General features: G+C 39.0%; 1 protein-coding gene and 1 pseudogene across 3 annotated transcripts in view; both read left to right on the forward strand.

Annotated features, from left to right (window-relative positions):
• Positions 1-224: 224 nt before the first annotated feature.
• Positions 225-1,481, forward strand: LOC114031810 (annotated as a pseudogene).
• A 5,079-nt stretch (positions 1,482-6,560) lies between these two features.
• Positions 6,561-22,312, forward strand: part of LOC114031841 (ralA-binding protein 1) — a 50,620-nt gene continuing 34,868 nt past the window's right edge. Inside the window, exons 1-2 of one of the 3 annotated variants that reach the window (XM_027847001.1) lie at positions 6,561-6,654; positions 7,275-7,345. The gene's annotated coding sequence lies outside the window, so the exon portion shown is untranslated. Of the gene's footprint in view, positions 6,655-7,274; positions 7,346-8,182; positions 8,255-8,310; positions 8,360-22,312 lie in introns of those variants that run through there. The other 2 variants (XM_027847002.1, XM_027847004.1) reach the window with 2 other exon arrangements.

Below are 22,312 nucleotides of genomic sequence, written 5' to 3' on the forward strand. Positions count from 1 at the left end.
TATTGAACATCTGTAGATGCTTAATAAATGATTGTTGCCTGGCCTGCAAAAGAGTGATGATAGTATGGTCTATTAAAAATAGATAATGGGCTCGGATTCCTTAAGAACCTAGCCAACGGCTCATAAATATTCAGATTCCTTAAGAGTCTGGCCAATATGGTGGATTAATAAACCTTGTCTTTGGCTAAAGAAAAAAAAAAGAAAATGAAGAATGAACAACAATCATGTCACCATTGGACTGGGAACTTTTCTTTTTTCATGATCTGAGCTTGGGCAGTTGTTCTTTCCTTCCAAGAGGAGCTTTTATCTATAATACACTCGTGGACTTTATAAAAGAGGAATATCATAAGTGTAATTTTACAGAAGTGGTGTCTCCTGATGTCTCCAATTGTAAACTCTGGGAAACATCAGGTCACTGGCAGCATTATAGTGAAAACATGTTTTCATTTGATGTTGAGGAGATGTTTGCAGTTAAACCCATGAACTGTCCAGGACACTGTCTTATGTTTGCTGATTGTCCACGTTCCTGGGGGGGAATGCCTATCAGAATAGCTGATTTTGGAGTTCTTCGTCAGAACGAGCTGTCTGGAATTTTAAGTGGTTTAACACATGTCAGACTATTCCAACAGGATGATGCGCACATCTTCTGCACGATGGAGCAAACTGAAGAAGAAATGAAGGGATGCTTAGAGTTTTTAGAATCAGTTTATACAGTATTTGGGTTTTCCTTTCAATTAAATTTTTTCACACGGCCTGAAAACTTCCTAGGAGAAACTGAAATATGGGACCAAGCTGAAAAGCAACTTCAAAACAGCTTAAATGAATTTGGAGAGCCATGGAAATTAAACCCAGGAGATAGAGCATTTTATGGGCCTAAAACTGATATACAAATCAAAGATGCCATTGGCAGGTACCACCAACCTGGCACTATTCAGCATAATTTACAACTACCCATCAGATTTAACCTTACATATGTTAGTAAGGATGGTAATGATAAGAAAAGGCCAGTGATCATTCACCTAGCTATTCTGGGATCTGTAGAGGGAATGATAGCCATTCTTTCAGAAAACTATGGAGGAAAATGGCCTTTCTGGCTGTGTCCACGTCAAGTAATGGTAATCCCTGTAGTTCCAATTTGTGAAGAATACGCACTCCAGATATCCAAGGAATTTTTTGAAGCCGGATTCATGGCTGATGTTGATTGAGATCAAAGCTGCACACTAAATAAGAAAATACAAAATGCACAACTGGCCCAGTAAAATTTTATTTTATTGATTGTAGAAAAAGAAAAAATAAATAATGCTGTAAATGTTCGAACAAGAGACAACAAAATTCATGGAGAGGCTTCAGTAGCTTCCACCATTCCTAAAACGAAGAAACTAAAGGAGTCATGTACATTAAATGTAGAGGAAAAATTTTGAAGTTCCTGTCTTCTCTTGGTCAACCTTCAGGCATTTCCTAAGATTTGAAAATGGAATTCCTTCACTAGCTTCCTGAAATTTTACTTGTTGCCAGAGCTTTGTACTCACCAACAGCAAGGCATAGACAGAAGGGAAAATGTGTATTTGTTAGATGAAGGAAAAAAAGAAAACTACAATCCTTGAAACAAATAGCACAGTGCATGGCACTGAGTAAATTATTAATAAATGCATTTTTATTTAATAGGAGCTGTTAGGTGGCACAGCGATTTAACAGCTGGCTTGGAATTAGGAAGATCTGTGTTTAAATTTGACTGCAGATACTTACTGGTTATGTGACCTTGGGCAAGTCACATAACTTCTCTGTTATAAAGATAACCCCAGACTCAGTTCCAAAGACTGGTGTCTCAAACACTTTTTATTAAAGAGGATGAAGTGCGCCATTTCAATTCTCCCGAGAACCGGGCGCACCTCCTTGGAAGGGGAGAAAATGCTCGAGGTAAAAGAAGTCAGCAATCTTTATAGTAAGTAACTGCCTAACTCCTCCCTTCTGGATCAGGATTGGTCCTAATCCTTTTGGGTTGCAATCTTCCTTATATGCCCCACCCCTAACATACATGATGTGCCTAGAATTGTATTATCACTCCCCCCACGTTGGACGGAGAAGTTAGCCTGTCTGTGCTGATTTCTTATCTACTTATGTGGAAACATAACTCTTTCATTTCTCACATCTCTTTGCCTCAGTTTCCTCATCTGTAAAATGGGATAATAATGACACCCAACACTCAGGGTTGTGAGGATCAAATGAAATAATAATTATAAAATGCTTAGCAAAGTGCCTGGCATACAGTAGATGCTAAATAAATGCTAGATATTATTATTACTGTTTTTAGCTTAATAAATGCTCTATCAAAATAAGCATGAAAATTAATTAAATTCACATATTTGCCATGTTCAAAAATTCAGGGAGGACTAGCACCTCTGGTCTGAGGACCTGCCAAGCCCCTTTTCAGAGCTGCTCATCCACCTTTGGGGTCCACTTTCATCCAACTCTCACCTGTGGCTCCCAGCACAGCAGCCACACCCCAGTAGCTCTATGGACAGACAGGTTAAACCAGGCCTCAAACCTGTCAGTGAGATAGGGGGATGTCCACCCCAAGCATGTGAAGACTTTCCCTGGCAGAATAGGCAGATGAGAACAATTCATTCCAACAGCCATGCAAGTGGTTTGAAGCAGCATTGTGGAGCGTGTAGAGCTTGGTTGGGCATTGACGATGCTAACGTCATCCACTGTATCCTGGGCTATTGCTAATTGTCTTGACTTTTGTCTTGCCACTGGACTTAGATGACTCAGGAAGAGAGAGTGAGGCTTCTGACTTTGTGCAACTCTGCCTCACTTAAGTCCAATTCATGAAAGATTCCATGATGTCATTGGTCCTTTTCAAAAACAGAGAATGAATAACAATGTCTAATTCTGTCTGTCTGTCAATAATGTCTATCTCTTAGAAGATGAGTAGCATGCTTTCTCAGAAAGAGAAGATGTTCTGATGGAGGAATCAGCACACATTTGGGAATAGTGGTACAGGAGGGGTATTTTGGTCCTGAAAGTTACCTGGATGTTAATGGGAGCTGGAGTGGAGTAGATAGGTAGATCCTATCCAGGAACAATGGCAGAGTTGATTGAGTTCAAGGTTCCAGGATTGGAGGGTAAGAGGAAAGTGAGGAAGTATAGTAGGAAGCTGTGGAGAAGGTAGCCTGAGGAGAGGCAGTGAAATGACACGTAGCTGGGATTTTCTAGAGAGTTGCCAGTCAGGAGAATGGCACCCCAGGAGAAAAATTCCTCCAGGCTGTGGTCTTTGGAGTGGGTGGGGAGGCAGTTGGACCAGATTCTGTGTAGTAGGGATCTGGATGTGAAGGGCTGGGGCTTTCCTGAAACAGTATTCTTTTGACCAAGTGACTCTTGGATTTAACCAATGCCCGGGGCTTCCTATCACATCAAGCATAAAATATGTACTCCTCTGTTTAACTTTCAAAACCCTATACAACCTGATCCCAACCTATCTTTCCAGACTCAGTGGGCATTAGTCCCTTTCCCATACTTTGCAATCCAGCCAAACTTGCCTTCCATCTGATACTCCGTATCTATGACTTTACATGGTCGATCCCACATGCCTGGAATGTCTTCCAGTCTTATACTGCCCGATAGAGTCCTTCTCTGCCTTTAATATGCAGTTCAGAGACCAGAGGGAAATAGCCAGTAAACACGAAGAGATTCAAGGTAAATGAGAGTGGAGTTGAGAGAAGGGGAAATCTGATGAAGAAGACGGGATGGAACGGAATGGAATCACGTGTAGATCACCATCACAAGGAGACTCACTTTACACTAATACAGCAAGGATATTTGAAAAGAGACAGTGGCACTTGCTTTCTTTAAACACTGTTCCCTCCTCCCACCTTGGCTCTATATGGAGAGCTCAGGTCAGCAAGGCAGGCAGGGTAACATTACTGAAACAAGCTTTGTAAAACCACCAAGTCTGAGGGACCTAGATTCCAGGACGTGTTATATGCTCTTAGATGACCAGGAAGCCACATCAGAGAAGCCAGGGTTAATCACACAGGCAAATTAGGTACCAGAAGCAGCTTCGTTTCTTTTAGGCAAAGCCTCCCCATGTTGCAGGTGGCAGGAAAGAAGAGAAATGTGGTCCTGTTCCAGCTGCCAAAACAGTAATGTGGGAGAGGCAGAGATGATGACATTTCCCTGTGTTGATCTCTCCCAATAATTTGACACTGTTGACCACTCCTTCTTCTCCATATTCTCTCCTTGCTGGGTCTTTGTGACATTTGCCTGTTCTGATTTTCTTCCTACTTGTTGGACTTCCCAGACTCCTTTGTAGAATCAATATCCATAACCCATTGCCTATGTGTGGGTGTGTCTTAGAACTGGGTCATGAGTACTTCCCTCTTCTTTTTCTACACTCTGTGTCTTGGTGTTCTGGTTAATTCCCTTGGAGTGAACTATCATCTAAATACAGATGGCTCCCAAATCTACAAATCTAGCCCTCACCTTTCTCCTTAATTTTCAGTTGCTAGGTGATCATTTCTACCCGAATGTCCTGCAGACATTTCAAATTCAACATATCTAATACAGAATTCATTCTTTTTACCCCTAAACCCACTCTTCCTCTCAACTGCCTTATTTTTGTTAAATTCTTCCAATCATCTGGTCTCACATTCTAGGAGTCATCATCAATTCTTGACTCTCCCAAATCTCCCATATTCTATCATCAGCCAAATCTTGTCAATTCCATCCCCTCAACACACTTAGATCTATCCTTTATCCCTAGCTCCTAATTGGTCTCTCTTCATCCATTTTCAATCTGCCTTCCACACAGCTGTCAAATTGATTTTCCTAGATCATGTCACTCCTCTGCTCAAAAAGCTTCAGTGACCCCCTATTGCCTCCAAGACAAAATAGAAACTCCTTTGTTTGCTATTGAAAGCCATTAGAAGTCTGGCTCTAGCCTTTCATTTTAGGCTGATCAGACATTACGCTTGTTCAGGCACTCTGGCTCAGCTACTTTCTATCCTCAGTATAAGACATTCTATCTCCTGCCCTCCATACCTTTATAAAGGCTGGTCCTCATTTCTGGAATGTTCTCCCTCCTTACTTCTACCTCTTGGATGCTCTAGTATAAAGGCTTAGGCCAAATGCCATTTCTTTTACAAGAGACTTCTCCTGGTTCCCCCAGGTTGTTAATGCCAGTTACTCAATCACTCTGCATTTATTTTGCATAAATTCTATAGTTATTTATTTATTTGTGAATCTGTGGTATTCCCCCAATAGAATGAGGGCAAAGACTAAGACCACTTTTTTATTTTGTATTTGTATCCCCAGTGCTTAGCACAGTGCTTGACACATAGTAGGTATTTAATAAATGTTTGTCTGTAGGTTAATTCCTGCTGCCACATGACTATCCATCTTATACTTGTATCACACTTATTTGTATACATGTCCAAACTCCTACTTCCCCTATTGGATTTTAAGTTTCTTGAGTGTGAGGAGTATTGTTTCGTCTTCTTCTTCTTCTTCTCTTTTTTTAATAGCATAGGGCCTTGGTGCTTATGAAATGTTTTCTTGAACTGACTTGAATCTTGGCTATCACTAGTCTGACCTTGGTGAGCCAGTCACTTAACCTTTTTGAGCCCTGGCTTCTTCATTTTAAAGAAGGGGGCTTGGATTAGATGATTTCTAGTATCTATAGATCTTTGCTTTAAAAAAAACCCCAAATTATATTCTTTTCATGATCTCTTTATAGTATGCGGATTCAGGTTCAACTTTCAATAACAAAATTCAATAAACTTGATTCCTTAATCATAAAATATTGCTTTCTACATTATTTGTCGCCAAAGACTATAGACACAATGTATCACAAAGATGTAATTGATTTTACACCTGGTACCATCACCTGAAGTGAGAAAGACTAACCAAAATATATATACTCTATGGGTCTTTGATTCTGTGACTAAACCTAATGTAGAAAATATCAGCTAAGGGAATTGCTGTGGTGCAATGGAATGAGTGCTGACGTCAAGGGGACCTGAGTTTAAATTCTAGCTATCACTTTCTGTGTGACCTGGAGGAAACTCTATAACATCTCTGGGCCTCAGTTTCCTCATCTGTAAAATGTTGAACAAAATAGATTCTAGAGTCTTTTCCAACTCTAAATCTATGATGATTAAAAATCACATCTGTGCCTAGAGAAAATAATGGGGTGCCCATCTTCACTTTAAAACAACTGGTATCATATATAATTCACCAAATTACTGAGGTGGATGTGGGAAAAGACTTATCTTTCTATGTATTTTATCTTTTAAAAACAGTCTAAAGACTACTTCATTCACTTTATTTAACAAGCACTATTGAACAAAACGCACTGCACTAAAGATAGAGATTGGAGGATACCTTATAGGGCAATGAGAATGTCAAGAATGGGAATAGATAAAAGAGAAATTAGAAAGGCAGAATCAATCCCTTCTAGCTCTGTCATTTTCTGGTTCAATGAGGCTGCAAGTGTTTGGATTGCAGGGGGTGGGGAAGAGGGAGGAGTTAGAAATGATTTCCAAGTTCAGTCTGGGTGGGGAGATGAAAGGCAGCCTGGCGTGATGATGTCAAAACTTAAGCCAAGACACCTGGTTTTGAATCCCAGCTCCAGTACTCACTTGCGTCGGCCCTTGGGTAAGTTATTTAACTTCTCAGATTCTCAATTTCTTAATCTGTGAAATGGGCAATGATAATAATCGTACTGCCTATCTCAGACTCGAGTAAGATGTTTTGTTAACTTTTAAGTGTTATATGCATATGAATTTTAAACAATAAAAAGTACAGAGGAGTTTGTGAGGGAAAATTTTGAATTCGGTTTTAGATTAAGTTTAAATTAACTGGAGAAATCCATAGTTATTCACCGAGGTGATGGTTGAAGCTAGGGAAGCGGGTGATATTTTTTGAAGGGTAAGTGTATTAAGAGTAGAAGAAAAAAAAGAACGTTGGTGAATGCCCACTTTGTGTGTATGGTGGTGGTGGTGGAGGGAGGTGGAAAGGAAAATGCAATTAAGAGAAGTACTGTTATAAATATGAGAATGCATCATGGAAGGGAAGCTGAGGGAGAAGTATCACTTTTAATGAAAAAAGTCCAATTTTCAGAAAGCCCTTCGGCAAAGTTTACCCCAGGTCTCTGATTCTCGTCTCTTATCTACGCATTTATCATTTTTATAGGGTTTCCTGGTTCTCCAGTTGTTATCATCTTGCGAGTTTTATAGACTATCTCGCCCATTATTTCTCCTGATTCTTTACTCTAGGTCTGCATGCTTCGGAGGGGGTCGGGCTCCCTGGTCTGAATTCAAGTTTTGCCCGTTTACTACTGTGCCAGGTAAGTTGGTGGACGAAAGCAGGTCACGCACGTTTGATGTAACCATGGCCCCACTTCCCCTCTCCCTCTCGCCAACTCGGCGTGATTCCTTGGCTCGTTGCTGCAGAGGTGCGTGCTAGGTATCGCCCGCCCTGGTGCCAGCTCCACGGCTTGGTACCACCACCCATAAGCCCTTGGTGATCCCCACCCTCCCTGATGCCAGGAAGGCGTCCCATGCCCAGCCAGGCACCAGGGCTGCGCTTTTAAACTGGTTTAACTAGTTTCTCCGGAGTTAGTCGGCCGGGAAGAATAAAGCCTATGGGGCAGTGGGAGCGCCTGACAAACTGAGTACAGGTGGAGGCCGTTTGCCCCTTCAGGACCCCGAAAAGGCTACCAGGTGGATTGTTTTCACACAGGCTGCTCAGCTCTCCCGAAAAAACACTTGATCCCGACCTACGCGTCCACCCATCCCTCCCTGCACCCCTCCCCAGCTACGCACTGCGCAGACGCTGGCGATGTGCGCGCTCTGCCGCGGAGGGATGCTTCCTGGGAGTTGTAGTTCACCGCCTGGAATGGGCTCCTCCGCCAAGCCGGGCGCTTCCATCTCTCAAAGACTACAGCTCCCGGCGTCCTCCGCGCGAGGGCACCGAGCGTCGTGTCTTTGACGGCCTCCGTCGTGTGTCCAAAGGAAGGAAAGGCTACCGGGGAAGCCGGCAGCGGCGGGAGGAGGGGATGCGCTTGCGCGTTGCCCGGCTGGCCCCGTTCCGTCCCAGTCATTGTAAACAGGCGGCGGCGTAGAAAAGCTTGGGTGGGGTGGTGATGGGGCGCCTGGGGCTTGCCCGGGGCGCGGCCGAGGGGGCGGAGGCGGCGTGAGCGCGAGGCGGCGGCGGCGGCAGCAGGAAGAGGTCGGTCGCACAGCGGCTGGGGCAGGTCAGTCGCGTGTCCGGAGTCGCCGCAGTTGATCCTCTGGCTCTTTGGGGGGTTTCCTCCCACCTTTCCACGGGGCGCTGCGCCCCTTCCCGGATCCCATGCCACGTGAGGGTTGCATACTTCCGTTTCCCCGGTGCCTGTCAGTTACCGCCCCCCTCTCTCACGACTTCAGGGGTTGGGGGAGGGGGCGTGGTCCTGGAGAAGGGGGGTGTCAGACCTTCATCCCCGCTCCCCACTTACCCTGGGCAGGTCCTCCTTCCTGTGAGTCCCGCGGCCGCGTTTGGGGTTGGGTGTGTGGGAGGTCGGGAGGTCGGGAGGTCGGGAGGTCAGGCTCATTCTCCCACCTCGGTGCCCAGGGCCCTCCCCAAAGGCCTTCCCGAAGTCGGCCTTTCAAACCAAACCCAACCAGACCTCGGGCAGGACCAGGAAAAGGCTCTCCAGGTCTTCCCCTGCAGGGTAGACGCCCCTTTGACTGGAAACATTAGGGTTTGCTTAAGACAGTGCTGTGGCCCTTGGATTTAGGCTTCAAGAAGTGAAGAGCTACTAGGATCCTACATTGAGAGCCGGGATAGATCTTGGAATTCATATCCTGCCTTGGACCCTTATGATTCGTGTGCAGGAGTCTTTCCGAGACTCTGTTTCATCACCTGTAAAATGGGGATAATAAAACACTAGCTCCTAGGATTGTAAGGATAAAGTGAGATGCTTGTAAATCGAGTTGCAAACTTAAAAGAACTCTAGGAAATGGTATTGTCTAGTCAGGGGTTCCTAAGGTGGGATCAGTGTACCCAGAGCATAGAGTTCATGGATTGGGATGGGAAAAACATTACAACTTTTATTTTCACTTGTCTCTAGCTGAAATTTATAATTTCTTTGAGTTATTTTAAAACATTCTTAAGGTCCATAGACTTCACTAGCCTATCAAAGGGGGTCCATAACACGAAAAAGGTAGTCCAGCTCCCTGCACTTTACAAGTGAGTGGTTAAATAACTGATAGGATTTGAATCCAAGTTCTCAGGATCCACATTCAGCACTTTTCCCCTAATGGTTTTTACTGGTTTTCCCTCCTGCCTGGAACACTCTTTCTCCTCACCTTCTGCCTCCTGCTTTACCTGGCTTTCCTCAAGTCTCATCTAAAATCTTGCCTTCGCTAACCTTTCTTGATCAAAGCTTCCGTACCTTCTGAGATTATCTCCAATTTATCTTATCTTGTTTGTGCATATTTGTTAGAATATTGTTCTCTGTATTAGATTGTGAGCCCTTTGAGGGAAAGGACTGTCTTTTCCTTTTTTCTTTTTTTGTGTCTCCGGTTCTTAGCACAGTACCTAGTACATAGTAGGCCTTTAATAAATACTAGTTAACTTGATGTCGTCTTTTCAGGATTAAGGCTTTTTTGGACTCACTTCTCAGATTCTTTTATGCTGAAACACTCTTTTGGGAGGTAATTGGGCAATTGGGGTAAAGTGACCTGCCCAGGGTCAGCTGATAAGGTCTGAGGCTACATTTGAACTCAGGTCATATATCCACTGCACTACCTAGTTGCTTCTGTGCTAAAACACTCCGATATCGTTAAAAAAAAATTCTTTGTAGTCTGAGAATGAAAATTATCTTTGTAGTATGAAAATTAAATAGTCAGCACCTCTGTATCTGAAACAACTATGGTTTTGAGATCTGAAAATCACCTTTTTAAAGCCCTTATGTAATCATTTAGTTTTGTGAAATTAAATTTAGTGAAATAAGTCTGGGAAGAAACCCCAAACTAATATTGTTATTTAGGTGTAGCAAACCCTTTACTGAAGAGTAAATATTTTCTGAGTATTCATTTGAACACAGAGCTTACATTATCACCTTCAGTACAGTTTAATTGAATTTTGTGTTTTGTGTAATGTTGCTAACTTATTCTGAATAATGTCTAGCATTCTGCCATTCTTCTGTGGCTGTTTACAAGATATGATAAAGTAACACTGTCACGAGTAAGTGAAACTTGGAGATTCAAAGATAACATGACAGTTTCGTTCAGAATTATCCAGCTGTCATAGAGTAGATTCGATGAATTCCCTCACTGATTTATTTCCCTCTATATAGTGTTCATTAGTGATAGTTGAATATAATAGTGAAGAAAAAACTATAAATAGGTATTGGTTTCCCAGTTTGTAAATGAATGATAAGCTCTGTACTATAGATACAGTAGTTCAACATTCAGCCAGTTAGTAAACACTGATTAAGCACCTCCTGTGTGCCAGGCACCCTGTTAAGGACTTTAACCATTTGGAAAACATTACGTTATACAAAAGTCACTTTAAAAAATATGATTACTAACTTGTATGTTCTCTCATATGCTCCTTTTTCCTTATCCTACAAGATTTAAAAGACCAGAAATGTACTTGAACATTCAGATTTTTGATTTGTTCAACTGTTTGTAGATGAATGATTTGTTTAGTACTATCTCTTTACCTGGGCAATTGTACCTGGGTAGAGTGAATAACTAGAAAATTTTTCTTTTCGTTATTTTTAAATTTAATCAAGAACATGAACTTATTTTCTTGGTTTTATTTTTTTCTAGCCTTCTTAAATATTTATTGATTCCCTGTTTTGTGCTAGGCATTGTATAAGATTGTTTCTGGCTTCAAGAATCTTTATAATGTGTTTGAAAAGATAAAACATTCATTCAACAGACAATGTATTTGTAATCTACTACGTGCAAAGTACTTTACTAGGGACTGTGGAAAATATGAATAGCAAGATATGACTCCTGCTTCTAAGGAATTTACAGTCTACTGGAGGGAGATAAGACACATACATAAATGTTACCCAAAATAGGGTATTTAAAATGCATAAGAAAGGTACAAAGTGTTCTGAGAATTTGTGTTAGGAAGAGATGATCAAGTTGGAAGGGTATCATAGATACTTTTATAGAGGTAGTGGTATTTGATCTGAACCATGGAGGATCTAGGAATAGGACTTGACGTAAGCAAAGATATAGAAGTAATAAAGCAAAAGTAGTTTGGGGAAATGCTGAGAAAGTGTGGTTTAGCTGGAGTATTGGTTCTGGATAGGGGAGTGGCATGTGATAACTTTGAGATGAAGATTCAAACAGGAATTGGATTGAAGAGAGGGGAATGGAACTAGAATGCTCAGTGCCTTGGATACCAGGTAAAGAATTTCGGACTTTATTTTGTTGCCAGTGGAGAACTATTGAAAGTTTTAGGGCAGGGAAGTTAAACTGGTATAGTGGAAGAGGATGAGATGACCTTGGTTTCAGTCCCACTTTTGTTATTTCAGGAAGCTATTTTATCAAAGAAGCTGTTAACCTCTTTGGTCCTCAGTTTCCTAACTTAATTGTGGGGATTGAACTAGATGATTTTGGAGCTATTTTCCATTTCCATTAAAGTGTAATTGGGCAATATTTAATAAAAATACATAAAAATACAATAGAACATAGTGTTAATATGTGGTTTTCTAAGTCAGTATATAGCCAGCAGGGATCCTTATGTATGGTTTAGTGCCCCCCCTGCCCTGCTCCTTCTTCTTTGAGTTTGACCACTGGTCTAGAGAGGTTCTGGCTGGAGATAAATATAGATATTTGTCATCAGCATAGAAGTGATAATGAAAACCTTGTGGAATGGATAAAGGCATCAAAAAAGAAAGTGTAGGGTTAAGGACAGAGTCTTAAATGTGTAAAAAGTTAAGTAAAAAGTTAAATAACAGAAAGCAGTAATACAAAAAAAAAACATAGTATCTTAGATTTAGAGTTGGGAGGGACCTTAGATGCCATGCACTCCATCTGCATTTTACAGAAGAAGGAACCAAAACCCACAGTGATCAAATGACTTTCCTAAAGTCACAAATTCCAAGTGGCAGGGCTGGGATTTGATGTTGCAGGGCATGTGGTTCATTGCCGAATAGGTGGCATGTATGGTAAGTGTTATCAGAGGAGTTCAGAGTTGAGTGAGGCTACTTTGATTAGAGAAGTCTTCATGATAAGGTAGAGGATTTTTATATATTGAGAGGAAAGGGCATTTTTTCATACACCCTTGTTTTTGAAGACTGTAATAATCTTTTTCATCCTGTGATAGCACCTACCTCCCAGGGTTGTTGTTTGGATCAAATGAGATAATATTTGTAAAGTTCTTAGCACAGTACTTGGCACATCGTAGGTGCAATATAAATGTTGTTTTTATTATTATTATTATTAATCATCATCATCTTTCTAGGTTGAAAAAAAAATTCAAATCTTTTTTTTAAGCCTTTTTTTCCCCGTCTGAAACCTTACCTGCCTTTTCATTTAGTTGCCTTCTCAATCCTTTTCAGCTCTCATATCTTTTTTGAAGAGCAAGGACTAGAACTTCAGATAGTATTTTAAGTTAGATCAGTATCTAACAGGCAGGTTAACATCTTTTCTTTGACTTAGAGTCTTGGTAAATTACTCTGTCTTCAAGGTTTAGGTTACTTGCCAAGGGTCACACTGCTACTAAGAACTCAGATCTTCCTGACTTCAAGGCTGACTCCCTATCCACTGTCATGCAGCCTCTTCCATTTAATCAGGTTATTTTATATATGTATATATAGTATTATAGTTTATTAGAATTATTAGAAATAAAAACAATAGCATAATCTTATGAATGATGTTATCTAACCTAAAATACTATTTGCAGTTCCATTTGGTGCTCTTTAAGAAAGACATAGTAGAACTGAAACAGAACCTCTCCCTTGTTAGGGGAGTTTTCTCACCTAGGAATTTCCAGATACTATACCAGAAGAATCACAAGTCTGGTTTTTATCCCTATCCTTAATTGAGATTCTCCATTATGGAGTGTTGGAGATTAATAGCTACTCCCATTTAGAAACTTGATAGTGTATTTTTTGAAAGAAGTCATACTAACTAGAAGTTTGGATGTATGGTACCACACAGGGTATATTATAGCAGCTATTGAAAAGATTGTAGCATGTTCCACATGAGTAAATTTACACACATGTACAAATATTTATATAGATAGACATTTACATATATATGTAAAATCAAAGCACTTATTAAAAAACTACCCATTTATTACCCATAACACTGCATGAGTCCTGGGAGTATTGAAGGAGTTATAAACTTTTGAAAGAAGTTTTATGTTTTTATGCCTTTTGTGTTAATAACAAAGACAAGTTTGTGTAGAATTAAGCTTATAATAGGATAGATTCCCTTTCGTTTTTGTCTTTATATCCTGAGCGCTTAGCATTGCCAGGTATATGGTGAGTGCCTAATAAATGAGTACTAATTGGAGTTTTTTTTGGTCAATATCTTTGGACCTTAATGTGTACTACCTTGCTAGACCCAGTCTCTAAAATGTTACATAAACATGCTTTGTGTTTTGGACTGTTCTTGTTGCAGTTATAGAGCAATTTTGTTTTATGAGGTAAATATGAATTCCAGCACAGTATAATGTGAGTATATAGGAATTTCTTTAAAAACAAAGTCTGTAAATTAGTAGTCACATGTTGATGGACTTCTAAACTAAATCATACTTATGGCAGGCTTGATTTATCTCTTAACCATAACTTACGAGATTGTTTTGTTTGGGCTTTACACATTTTTAGGTATTCTCATCCTTTTACTTAAATTGAGCTCTTGTGTGTAAGTAAAAAATCCCATGCATTCTTTGTAACGTTGCTCCACATAATGCCGTTTTGTAGTGATGTTTATATTTTATAGTAAGAATGCTACAAGTCAACTACTAATAATAAAAGAAATAGAGGTCCAAATCTGAGTTTTAAACTTAACACTCAGCAAGTGAATTGGCAAAGTTGACAAAAGATGGAATTATTCATTAGTACAACCATGCTAAAAAACAGTTTGGAATTATGCAGATAAAATGACTAAAATGTCTTTGCCCTTTAACTCAAATTCTTTCTACTGCTAGATGTATACTCCAAGGAAGTCATTGATGTAAATCACCAAAATATGTATAACGTCACTTTTTGTAGTAGCATGGGATTGGAAGCAAAGTACATGAATGTAATGGAATATTACTGTGCTATAAGAAATGACTAACATGATCAACATATAGAAGCAAAGAATGACTTACATGCAGAACAAAGTTGATAGACCCAGAAAAAAAAAAAAACCTAATACACAATGACAACACGTAAATGAAAAGAACAACCACCACAAACAATTGAAACTGAATGTTGCAAAATTTAAAAGAACAAGCTGGGCCCCAAAGAAGAAATATTAGAAGATACCTTTACCCCTTTGCCGAGATGGTTGTGGGTAATGGGAGTGTTTGCAGCATCCAATGGAATGTCAGATTTTTTCAAAATGATGATTGGTTTTACTGAATTTTTTTCCTTTTTTTTTCGTTTTTAACAAAACATTCTTTGTTGCAAGAATAGGAGTCTCTGGGAGGGAGAGTATTACAGTGGGAAAATATATGCAGTGTCAAAACAAAAGATAGCAATAAAAATCTTTTTAAAACATCCTACATGCCTGGACCACACTATAATGTGGCAGAATCATCTTTTGGTTGGTCATCTTAGGTGGTCTGTGAGAATCTGAGCTAGCCCTTGAACCCTAGTGTTGTCAACTGCTTTCTGTAACATTGCTTCAAAAAATTTTTTTAAAAAATCCTGAGCCAAAACACTGAATATGATCATTTCTACATAAAAAGGAGAACAGAAACAAGATCATACTTGAGACTGAGGGTCTGTTATGCATAGCTCTTCCTTTAAAATATATAATAAATTGAACATACAACTTTCAAAGCTATTTTGCTTGTCAGTGTATAACATTTTGTTACATTATGTTTCTGTGGATCTAGTTAATGAAATCTCAGAAAAACAATGTACCTTCCTTGTCACCTTTTGATTTGAATTTAGGATGGTAAAAATTTAGAATGGTAAAAATCTTAACAGATTTAAAAAAGAGGTAAATTGTTGAGTTAATTTTTTAAAAATTACATATTAAATTAATTCAGTCATGAATAATTCATGCAAGGACTCTTTGTTTTTATATCTCCAGTGCATAGCAGAGTGACTAGTAGAAGAGCCCTTAACAAATGCTGGTTGATTGATTGATGAAGTGGTAGTTTTAGTGGACATTGACATGACAGCCAAAAAACACTAATGTGTTACCTTAGTTCAAAGGCACAGTATCTGGGAAGAGGGAAGTGAGAAGCGGATTGTGTTATGTTATTCATAACACAGCTGAAGTATTGTGTTCACTTCTGACCATTGGGTTTTAAGAATGACCTTGATAAGCTGAGTAACATCCAGAGGAAGGTGTCCAGGATGGAGCAGACCCTTGAAATAACGCCGTTTGAGAATATTTGAAAGAAGCTGAGGTTAGCCTGAGAAAAGACTTGGCATAGCAGTAGGGGGATATTCTTTTCCCTATAAATCTTCAAGTATTAGTTTTCTGTGATTGATCTCAGGGGCAGTGGGTTGAAGTTAGAGATCGATTTAGGCTTGAGAAAGAATTTTTTTGTAAATTTTAAAAATTTATCTCTATCTATTCTGAACTTAGGAAATGTTCACTTCCATTTAAGTTGTAGGACACAAGAGGATTGTATATGAAGCTGCCTACTTTATTTATAGCTTGCTTTTAAAAATGTGTAACAAATTCAGCAGGTAAATTTCAAAACTGTTGTGCTTGTCTCTTATTCCTTCTGACCTTCCTTCCATTCTGTTCTCATTTTAAGGAGGAAGGGGAGAAGAATTCAATCCTACCCCTTTTTCTTATGCCTTCTCCTCAAAAAATGGTAGTGGGGTGGGGAAACCTTTGTAACAAATATGCTAAGTCAAGCAAGACAAATTCCCACATATCCCACTTCCAAAAATGTATGTTTCACTCTGCATCAATCTGCATCACCATCATCCTGTCAGGAGGTGGGTAGTACTACTATGGAGTCATGGTTGATCATTTCATTTTTCAGAGTTCTAAAGTCTTTCAAAGTAGTTTGACTTTATAGTGTTGTTATTGTATAAATTGTTTTCATGGTATTACCCACTTCATTTTGCTTTAGTTCATTCGTATCTCCCCAGGTTTCTCTGAAACTTGTTGATTGTTTCTTACCACATAGTAACTTTCCATTGCATTCATATGTAAGGAAATACTTCTCAACTGAGCTGTTTCAAAATTGAGTGGGCTCTTTCTGTAAGCAGTGTTTCCTTTCATTATAGATCTTTGAAGGCCGGATAAACACTTTTTGGGTTTTTATAGTGAAGATTCTTGGTCAGGTATAGTACTAGATGGCCCTTGCAACTCTTGAGATTTTGTGATTTCCATAAGGGGAGAGAGAAGAATTAAAAATAACACTAAGGTTGTAAAAATGAGAGAGTGATTATTAGTGCCATAGACAGAAATCATTAAGATATAAGAGTGAGCAGGCTTAGGGGTAAAGTTCTGAATATTTTGATTTTGAGGTGCTGGAATTGTAAGATTAGTTAGAATGTAAGCTCATGCAAGCAGAGATTGTTTCTGCTTTTTGCCAAAGCCACAATCTCATTGTACCAGTTTATTACAGTACCTGGAACATGGTAAACATGCAATAAATGTTTGTTAATTGATTGGTGGAGCATCAGAGAAGGAACCATCTGGAGATATAGGTCTGGAATTTTCAGAAGTCAGAACTAAATAACTGAGATTTAGAAATTATCTATGTAGGGTAGTTGAAGACCTCAAGCTACTGTACTGTGTATCTCCTTTCATAGTCAGACTTCTAAAAAAAAAAAAGAGTTCTAGCATTTTTTTCTCTTCCCAGTCACTTAACTGTCATGACTAGTACTAAGTTTTGTGAATTTTACCTCCACATTATATCTCCATTTAGTTGCTTTCTTCTTCTACTGGTTTTTTGCTACTCTGTCTCATGTACTTTTGGTTCAAGTCTTTATCACCTCTTGCCTGAACTTCTGTTTCTAATTTTTTCTGCCAAATCAATATTCCTGAGTCACAGATCTGGTCATGTTATTCCTTTGCTCAGGAAGCTTTAGTGCAGGGGTTCTTGAGCTATTTTTGTATTGTGGACTCCTTTGACGGTTGGGTGAAGCCTATGAACCCTGTGTCAGAAAAATGCTTTTAAAACGCATAAAATAAAAATATGTAGCATTACGAAGGAGACGGAAACGGAAACTTCTTTTTTACTTTGACTTCACCAGTCTCTCCACAATCTGTTACAGACAGACTGGCCTACCTCTGTCTCCCATATACTGCGTTCTATGCCCAACCTCTCTGCTGGGAGGGCTGAGGGGTGGGGGGGCTGGTGGTGTCTCCTGTACTTGGAATATACTTTTTCCTCACTACTACTGATGGAGTGCTTGGGTGCCTGAGCTTGGATCCCAGTTTCTCCCTGGCCTCGGAAACACTATCCCTGACAGTTTCCTCCCAGCCCAAAGACCCTAACTCTGGCAATAACTCGTGAGTGGGCCCAGTGAGGCAACTATCTCTCCCAGTTACAAGAACAAGCTGACCTCTGTAGAGTTTCCCTTATATGAGCAGGACTATCTTGTACCAGTGGAACTATCAAGTATTGATGCCCACAGTAACCATATACAATCCGGAGGTCAAGCTATAGATGTCAACTCCTGAAACTATCTTGTTACAGACATAACAGATCAAAAATATACCCTTTAGGAACGCTGTCTCCCCCCCACCCCCGTTTCCAGTAGTGACCAAGATTGTATGTTATCATCTAATTAGCATACCTGGCACATAATCCATTGCTTTTCCTGTATAAGCTTTAGCATCATTCCTGTTAGGTTGCAAGTTCCCTAACAAGCTTTGCCCACCATGACACAGGTTCCTTGAGAATCCTTGCCCGATGTATAGCGTAACAATAAATCTTTGCCACCTTGACTTAAAAAATACTTAAGTCTGTGAATTCATTCCAGACGACCCAGTCCTATATTCTGGCCCTTGAGGGGTCTCTGAACCTCTCAGACAGCAACACTACCTCTTAGTATCTCCAACTTTACACCAAATCTGAGTTCAGTTATCATTTTGTACAAGATTATTCTGATTCCCTCCCCCTTCACTACACCCCAGTTGATAGTGCTCTCCCTCTAGAAAATTATTTTATGTAGTTAGAAGGCAGTGCATTGCCTCCTGGGCAGGCCACTTAACTTCTCTGAGCTTTAGTTTCTTCCTCTGTGAAGTGCGGGGGTTATACTTGAAGACCTTTCAGGTCTCTAACAGCTCTAACTCTATGATCTTATGATCCCATATTATGTTTTTCATTTTCTATTTACTAAATCTTGTTCAGTCTTCAAAGGTAGGGACTGCTTCATTTTGCTTTTGTATGTTTGGCACATGGCAGGCATTTAAATGCTTGTTGAATTGAATTGGAGAGAATAATATTACCTTATTTTTTGTCCTCGTTCTTGAAGATGACCATGAGATCAGGAAGGTGATGCCATCATGACTTGCAAGTGAATTGGATTTGAGTGAGGGAAGGCTGTGCAAAGTCACCAGCCTCACTTTCTCCTCTGGAGCCATCTGGGTCTAGTAGCAAGATATAGATCAGGACAACTGGAGATGGCCCTGGATACTGTGGGAAACTTTGGCCTTTTCAAGCTAAGGTCTTTTCCAGGTCTCTGTTTGACTGAAGCAACACCCATTCAGTGATTAAAGCTAGGTAAGAAGAATGCTCTTTTACCTAGTCAAATCCGGGAGGGGAAGACCCTCAGGGTTTCTGGCCAAAAAACAGTTGATGTTTTAATTTATTCTGAGCCATGGAGGCCCAAACCGTGACCAGGTGGGGCTTGGGCTGGTACTTATTGTTGGCTAATCAATGAAAGCCAGAGTGATTTGATTTTTAATAATAACAATGATAATAATAGCCATAATACAATTATATATAATAATAATATTACCTAGGGAAAGAGTGTGCAAGGGTAGAAACGTTGTATCTTTAAGCAGCAGATTTAAGGCAAAGCTATAAAATATTTTAGAGGGTGAAAAGACACACACACACACACACACACATATGCAATCCTAATGATCTTAGCTCACAAATAGGTTCATTACATTATTTGTCGGTTTGTCCCAGGTAGGAAGTATTCCAGTTAAAAGGCATCACACTGAATGTTGGATTAGAATTTTCAAGCAAAAGTAACCTAGAAACTCTTAAGAACTTCCTTTTCCACATTGTCATAATCAGTATTAAGATGGATATACTCTGATTACCCTGAAGACGATATAGTCTCGGTGCTAAGGTTTTGATGATGTAATTTAAATTTGAAAACGAAACAAAACATTTTACTTTGCTCTGATTTTTCCCTCAGGCTGTGTCTTAAGAATCATGCCATTTTATCATGACAGCCAACTTAGTGGTATTTAAACACCATAAAATATTTGTTTATTAAGATGAAAATATGGCATACTAATTGTTATTAACCAAATTAGGTTTTATCCAGAACACTCATGGTTCTGTTTAAGTTACACATAGTTCAAAGAAGATTTGTGGGGAGATAGAATGGAAAGAACTGGACTTGAAGTCAGGAGACTTGTATTCATGTTGTGGCTTTGAAACTGAATGGCAGTGGACTAGTCAGTCATGTAAGCATTCTGAGACCTGGTTTGTCATTTGTAAAATGGATATAATTATACTTAGGCCTTCTACAAGGTGGTTGTGAGGAAAGTGCTTTGTGAAACAATTTTAAATTATAATACACTGGGATACTGAAGTGTATTTGATCAACAGAATATACTATTCAAGTCACCATTTATCAGGCTCCTATTATATATGACAAGTTAGTTTGTGATTTTCCTAAGAGTTAATGCATCTCTTCTCTTGGTGATTTTATTTTCAACATGTGACGAAATTGAGGATCAAAAATCAATTGGTTGTAGAGAAATAGCAAGTATCCCTCCTTAACTCTCATTTGCAACAAGAAAGAAACCTATCAAAGTGGACCAGTATTGGTTCAGCTGGCTATTTTAACAAGTGGTTGTTTCAGAATACTATCTTCCCTATACATTCACATATGAAACATTTTCTATAGTTCTGAATTAGGTAGTCACCCCCATTAGAATATGAGGTCCTTTAGGACAGAGACTGTTGTCTTTTTTGTATCCCCAATGCTTAGCACAGTATCCGGCACACACACAGTAATTGCTTTATAAATGTTTATTAGTGACTAATCATTTTGGTTGAGTCAATTAAAAACTGGAGTTCTGGTGCTGTTTTACTACACCTAGCGTACACAGATTATGGTTTTCAGTGCAGTATCCTAGAGGGCAGGGATCATACATACAAATGTGTGTGTGTGTGTGTGTGTGTGTATCACACACGCATGTATACACGTTTGTGTGCACATGCGCATGTGTGTTTGTTTTGTTTTCAAAATATCTTGCATGATGCCATAGGTACTCAGTGGAAATGACTGGAGGAACTTCATTAAACCCGGAATTATCTGATAGCATCTGAATTTCAGCAAAACTGAAATATGCAGCAGATATTCAAATGGATCTGAAATCTTATTGATATGCATATTTTCCCAATAATATGGCTCAAATGCTTTCTTATGGTCAACAAATAATAGTAACAGTAGGTTCGTAATACTTTCTTATGGTCAACAAATAATTACAGTAGGTTCATATAGCTTTCAGATCAAGTTTTTTATGCATATTCCCTTCTAATGTCATCATTAAGAAGCTATTTGATGTACATGTAGATTATTCTCATGGAAATGTTTATTTATGATTGTATCAGTGTTGGTCTCAATCTGCATCTGTTTCCCATTTTTCAGCATCAGTAGCTTATTTAAAGACATCAGATTGGAGTTGTTTTTAGTTGCATACGATGTCTTATTATTCTTTTTTAAAAAAATATTTATTTTTACCCCCTCCATTTGTCCCCAAGTTTAAAAGAAAAAAAAAGAAAAACCATACAGCAAAAGTAATAAGTTCTAACAAATAAGCATGGTCAAGCAAAACAAATCTATATACACTTGCCATCTCTAAAAATGTATATCTCATTCTTTGCCTTACTCTTCTATCTGGAAATAATCTTCATCATTAGTCCTCTGGAATCATGACTGGTTAGTGCATTAATCAGGAATTCTTAAGTCTTTCAAAAGTTGTTTATCCTTATGTTTTTGCTGTATAAATTCTGTTTCTGCTCATTTTACTCAGCATTATCACTTCCTACAAGACTTCTCGAGTTTCCCAGAAATAAATCCTTTTGTCATTTCTTTCTGCCCAACAATATTACATTATATTAATATATCATAGTTTATTCAGCCATTCTCCAATTGATGGTCATCTTCTTTGTTTCTAATCTTTTTAAAATTTAATTTCTCTCTCATCTTACCTTCCTTTAGGGACAGACTTCCTTTTTGTTGTGTGGCTTCTTTACTGATCTTAGAGGTTTTGAGGCCATGTGTACTGCTTATCAGGGTTTTTTCTTCTTTTCTGTCCCCAAAGCTTTTCTTGCATCTGTTAATGTAATTATATGATTTTGATTGTTTTCGTTATTAATAAGGTTGTATTATTAATAAAGTTAACTTTTGAGTTAACTTCAGAGTTTAATTAAATTTGAGATTCTGTAATTATTTCTGATTTGGAGAATTTTTTCAACTGACTGTTAATAGCTTGTATTTCATCCTTAATTTTTGGGGGGCAGGGTTAAAATTTTATTCTTTCTTATAAGAACTGGCTGTTCATATCCCTTAACCATTATCAACTGTAGGAATGATTCTTTTCTTGTAAATTTGAATCTATGTCTTAAAGAAGATATAGGTGTTTTTTTTAAGGCAATTGGGGTTGAGTGACTTGCCCAGGGTCACATAGCTAATAAGTGTCAAGTGTTTGGTCTGAGGCTGGATTTGAACTCAGGTCCTCCTGACTTCCGGGCTGGTGCTCTATCCAGTGCACCACCTAGCTGCCCCTGTATCTTCTTTATCTTGGAAATGAAACCTTTATCAAAGAACTTGCTGTAAAGACTTTGATCCAGTTAACTGTTACTGCCCTTCTAATTTTAACTATTTTGGCTTTTGTTTATGCAAAAACCTTTTTTTAATAAGCCATCTATTTATGGTCATTCATTTAAAAATTTTTTCAGTTCCAAATTTCTTTAC

Source organism: Vombatus ursinus, unplaced genomic scaffold, assembly GCF_900497805.2.
Source record: "Vombatus ursinus unplaced genomic scaffold, bare-nosed wombat genome assembly UNPS02015255.1, whole genome shotgun sequence".
NCBI classification, from domain to species: domain Eukaryota; kingdom Metazoa; phylum Chordata; class Mammalia; order Diprotodontia; family Vombatidae; genus Vombatus; species Vombatus ursinus.